Source organism: Papaver somniferum, chromosome 1 (genome assembly GCF_003573695.1).
Source record: "Papaver somniferum cultivar HN1 chromosome 1, ASM357369v1, whole genome shotgun sequence".
Lineage (NCBI taxonomy): Eukaryota > Viridiplantae > Streptophyta > Magnoliopsida > Ranunculales > Papaveraceae > Papaver > Papaver somniferum.
Genome location: NC_039358.1, coordinates 210,685,804 through 210,691,823, shown reverse-complemented (window position 1 = coordinate 210,691,823; position 6,020 = coordinate 210,685,804). Strand labels below are relative to the sequence as shown.

The following is a 6,020-nucleotide window of genomic DNA, read 5'->3' as shown; positions in this document are numbered from 1 at the left end:
TCTGAATGTGGTGTAACGAACCTGAACGTGGTGTAACGATCCTGAATCCGATGTAATGGTGTGTAAGTGGCGGCACCACCACTTACATATAGCGCCACCGTCAAAATAATTACGATGAAGGCAAAATTTAAAATTGTGTATGGAGGGATAAGTAAGGAGGACACAAATATAATTTGGTTAACATATTTAACTGTGAGTTATCACTTAACTCTCTTTTTAACGGAAGTGTGACCATTTTGTTAATAGTTTGTAACAATAGGATGGTTTTGTGAATCGGATCCTAATACTAGGACTGTTTTTTACATTTTCCTTAAAAAATTCTCACGACTGCTGCTAGTTTACTGGAGATGGTGTCCGAATCCATATAAGACAAACCAAAAGTTCTCTGTTTTATATGAATTTGTGTATCCTTCCTAATAATCGGGCACCCCAATTATCAATGTTCATAAATGGGTTTACACTTGGTGGCACACAATATGCAGAGTCACAAATGGCTATGCATCTTCCTTGGTTGGATGCCGCAAAACAATGATAAAACACACGTCACTTATTTGTTGTTGGTGATGACAACATTTTTCAACCCTTCATTTCGTAATAAATTTGTATTCAGACAAATAAAATTATCATCTATGGGTACATGTTGAGGAGGCGTACACCAAAAAAGACGTACAAACCAATCACCGACTCCTGGTATATTGACCACCAAATGCAAGATTACTAAATTACAGTGTGTTTAAACAGCTAGTTAGAAACTTCTGAGAAGATCGAAAGATTAAACAGCTAGCTAGCTTGAAACTTCTGAGAAGATCGAGAAGAATGCGAACAAAAGAAAGAACTGAGACACATCTTTTTACAAATTAGGATAAAAAGCCAGACCCTGTTTGACTCTTTTTATATTAAAGCAAAAAGGTTGTAATATGCACATCATTCATAGGATACCATATGATACGTCATTTTTGTTTCGAGTTTCTTGATCATGCAATTGATATCCACCAACTTTTGTCCCAGTTTAGATTTTCCAGTGCAGATTCATTGCACTTATTTACACCACTTATACAAAATTGGGTATACCTTGCAGGCTTGCAGGCATGTGAAAGAAAAAGTTACTCCCCTAAACTTGAAACAAAATGAGCGCATCAATGCACGAGACAGTGAAATAAGAATCGTTATAGGATGCAAGCTTTTTTTGATGCACACTTCTGAATGAACACCTGAATCACCTTTAAGCATGAAACCCTCCGAACAAAATACAAGATAACTAAAGAAATTCAGGGTCGAAAACATACCACGTCGCCACTAGCAAGCATAATGTCGTGTGTTCTAATACTTTTGGTGAATTTTCTGTCAGCAAAAGAAAAGAAATGAAATGACGACCTTAAAGTGAAAAGATCACCAACAAAAAGTAAACATAAATTTAAGGGTCGTAAAGAAGAAGAGTTGCGCATGGAGGTCCCTTGGAAAGACCTTAAGAAAACATCGTACATAAATCATGGAAGTAAACAAAAGGGAAAAGGGCATGCATGCATGCATGATTCTCATTTTTGGACCCAGCAAAAAGATTTCTCCCATGCGGCCATGCTTGACTTGGGTGTGCCTAATCTATGAACCTCGCCATAGGATCGTGCTTCTATCTAATAATTCTCGACTAATTTGCACATTATATGTTGGACTAATTTTCTCTGCAGATACACCAGTAGATTAGCTACACATAGCACCGTTAAATTAAAACCGCACAAACTTGACTTTTATCTTTATAACCTGCTTGACCAATTCCCAGTAGTCGAACGGCATAAAATCAGATTTAAAAACAAGATTTCAAAAAAAAAAAAAAAAAGTATATACAGAGTACACGGAGAAAGCAAAAGGAGGTTCTAAAAATGGCAAAAGATAACGAGACGTACGGTTGAAGCAAAGGTTTCAGTACTATTCAAGGCATTTTGAACTAAATGGTCACTTTTCATGGGAAACTGTAAATGCATGCAAAATTGCGCCATTGCCAATTATCAACAGGTTTGAAACCTGAGATGGGCCTGGACCTGGTTAATGCCTAGATTATGAGCATTCGGCTCGATCGTCTCATCATGTTTAAACTGCACTTAAGCTCAAAGCAAATTCAATTATGATCATACGTATTTGATAACTCGTATAGTAAATTATATCTATCTAAGTAATATGTACAAGGGGGGTACTTCCAGTTGGTTGCATTTTCGTATCTGCATAACACCTATCAGTGGCTAGTCCGGTTAATAACCGGGGTAGGCTTCAGCTGAAAGTTACCATAAAGATATTGCTGGTGAAAATCTCAACTTCTTGTATGGCCGTGGTGCCTTTCACTACACCATTTCCATGATTTTGTCACAGGCTATACCTGTTACTAATTGAATTTGTAACGGCCGTACTAATTAAGCCGTTATTAATAACTGTGATTGCGTTTTGTAGCGGTTTTATCTGTGACAAAACTCAGATACAGTCACATCTCAAAAGCGGTACAATAACTAATAGCCACAATTGGCCTAATTTTATGATAGCGACACGTGTTTTATTTATCACATCTATCTTAACGGTTTTAACTGTTACTTTAAAATCACATTTACAGCAACGCTTATAACTGTTACTGAATCTTTGCAACTACTGCTCTGGCGACACGTGTCCTTTTTTGCCACGCTTATAGTAACATATGTTATTGTTGCAATAATTTGTAACAGTTACTAAGAGGACACCTGTCTTCCTTTTGTCACGTCTTAAGATGACGCGTGTTGTTTTTTCTTCACAATTTGTGTCACAGTTATAACCGTGACAATTCTTTCTGTTACAATTGAAAAAAAGGGTAGCCCAGAACATTTTCGTGGACCTGGATTCCAGTTTACAGGCCTGTAATGCAATTAAAACTGAACTTGGAACCCAGGCCTGCAATTTCTTATTTTTCATTCTGCAGTTTACGCATTCTCAAAGAAGATTCATACATTCATTAGGAATACAAGTACAACAGAATTGTTCCATTCGTTATGAAATTTAACCCAAAACTATTCAAAGCTAACACTCTGAGCTGCCATAAAGCTCCTCAAAGTAATGCAGCCCTTTATTGACGCGTAATTTGTCCAGCATGTGCCTCGCCATCAAGCCTTTAGTATTTAAAAACCCAAGCTGATGAAAAAAATGGTATTCAACAATCAATGACTGACATGATGACTGATTCAATCATTCAAGAAAGTGAAAACACATTGTTCCGTAAAATTTTATTAAGAGCAGTAATTGTACGCTGTCATAGTATTGGTGGCAACTGAAATGACTTGGTACAGGTTTGGCCACTCGGCATTACTGGAGAATAAGAGAAATGCTAGTCACTAACTAGGTAGCACCTAATCTAGGCTCCGCGTAATTTTCATCTAAATGTCAATATACAGCATATCAAAGTCTTTTTGTTCGGGAAGGCTTACTACTCTTCTCAAACACTCCAATAATAGAAGGTTCACATCAGATTAGTATCACACAGCCCTGAAGTTATCTATCAGTGAAGTAATATATTGCCTACATTCCGAAAAAACAGAAACTGACCATCTTGTACCATCTAAAGTAGTGATCAAAGTTATGATACAAAGATTCTTACTTGAGCCAAGTAGTTCACAGATTACTCGCTGGCGGTGGAGGGCATCCACATTTCCAAATGATCTACCTTATCACTGTTTAAAAGAATGCATTCCATTAGTGAGAAATCATAATCATTCCCATGAGGCACTCATCATCCATGATATATATTTGTAAAATTCTCATCCCATTGAAATTCCAAACAAATTAGACAGTGCACATACACCATATGGCATTGTTCAGAATGATGAAGAATAAAATAAACAGGACGCTCAGAATCAACAAATAATTATATTGGTGAAATCAAAAATAAATATACACTAGTTTTTAAACTTCTTTAGGAAGATGGTTGCGAAATAGCTAGGCCAAGAAAATTATTAACATACTCGATCTATTACTGTATTATGCAGCCATACATTTATAGCTGAATAGTTTGTCCCCATTGTCCGTGGTGTTGTTTCAATTATTGTTGGTCGGCAATATTGTTTTCATTAGAATGCATGGTACCTATTGTCATTTCTTTTCACTTGTTTGTAGCAACCAGGATGATGTTTGAATAGTGTACTTGGTTAAAACTCCTCTACATCGGATCAAGCATGACCTCACAATCATTTTGTTTGGTTGATTTCAAGTTTGTCGACGTCGCACTAAAGACCAATTTGTCAGTTAATTTCTATCTGACATATCACTTCACATTTTGCACGGACGTTCATCAAACTATTAATGTTCATACAATAGTACAATACTGTCTATGTTTCGAAACAAGCTCATGATACTTCACTATTGATTAGCATAGAGCAAGAATGATCATTGTACTAGGAGCCATCATACTTTGAGGATTTCACGAGGGGTTACCAGAACCAAGCAGAAACAAAATTTCAATTATATAGAATTTTGTAACTAAAGAAATGAAGAACTGGAAACATACCAGGTTGCCAAACACGTTGCAATCCGCAAGAAAAGAAACTACTAAAAAGTGAAAAAGATCACTAAAAGAATTTTAAGGGTCGTAATTTAAAGAAGGGAGAGGGGTGCGCATGGAGGCCCCTTAGAAAGACCTTAAGAAAAACATCGTACATAAATCATTAATTTAACTAAAAGCAAAAGGGCATGCATGCATGCATGATTCTGGGTATGCCTAATCTTTGGACCTTGCCATAGGATGGATCATGCTTCTATCTAATGATTCTTGACTGGCTTAATGCATTATGTTGGACCGATTTCCACTACAGAAAACCTTCTCATAATTCTCAGTATAGTTTCTACGGCTGCAAAGGAGTTGAAGAAAAGAGATACGCGCAGGATCTTGCTTCTATCTAATGATTCTTGACTGACTTGATCCTTCCCACCTTGGATGAGAATTTTCTCTTCTTCCATGGAACCCCATGAAACAGTGACTTGGAGAACTAGTTGTAATCATTTATCCAGATAGTGCTACCACGTTTTAATTATTTCTCTGCATTACTGTTTTCTCTCTTTTTTGCTGCTAATGTGATTGTCATGGCATTTATGGAGCTTTGATGTAGTGAGGTTTGTTGAACTTCAAGAATTGCAGCCCCATTGGGAGTCTGGAGATGTAGTGAGGTTAGACAAAAGTAAAAAAGTTTGAATGCATGAAGTTGCCATTTTTGTTAAAAACACACCAACTTTACTTTTACCTTTATAATAACATGATGCTTCTTTACCCATTTCCAATAGTTGACTTGAAAGGCATAAAAATCAAATCTCATCATGGGATTGAAGATGCAATTCAGATTTTAAAAAAAAAAAAAAAAGCATGGAGTACAAAGGAGAGACAGCAAAAGGAGTACCTAATTAAAAATGGCAAAAGAGATTGAGACCGTTCAAGCAAAGGTTTTCAGCAAGTATTTAAGGTCTGCACCTGTATGTGTTCTTTCAAGGCATTTTCAGAGATGTCAGAACGTTCACTTTTCATGGAAACTGTAAAATTCAATAGGGTAGGGAGAAGTTAAAAGTGGATGGGAAAGATTCGCAAGAACAAAAGCCTAAATAATAAATTGCGTGTAAAATGAAAAAAAAAAAAAAATTACGCCGTTGCCGGGGATCGAACCCGGGTCACCCGCGTGACAGGCGGGAATACTTACCACTATACTACAACGACTTAGTTGTCTCTTTCAATTTGGTCATCATTTGTCAGCGTGCCCGTGATGATGAATTGGTACGTCTAAAATAGTTTAAGAATCTCATATTGACAGTAACTAGTCATTGTATAAACTTTGAGAATGAATCCCAAATTCACAATAATCGAAAGTTTGTCTCCTTATCCAAGGTGTTACATGAATTATTGTTGGTAGGGAAATTATTTATGTTGCGTTGGTAGTTGGTACGTACTGTCATTTCTTTTTCACTTGTTTGTAGCTGCTAGGGTGATGTCTGTATTGTGTGCTTTGTTAGAATTCTATGAAGCATGACTT

General features: G+C 36.6%; 1 non-coding gene across 1 annotated transcript; it reads right to left on the bottom strand.

Moving 5' to 3' along the window:
• Positions 1 to 5,635: 5,635 nt before the first annotated feature.
• TRNAD-GUC lies at positions 5,636 to 5,707 on the bottom strand. The gene has a single exon. It is a non-coding gene; the product is annotated as a tRNA-Asp (tRNA).
• Positions 5,708 to 6,020: the final 313 nt, after the last annotated feature.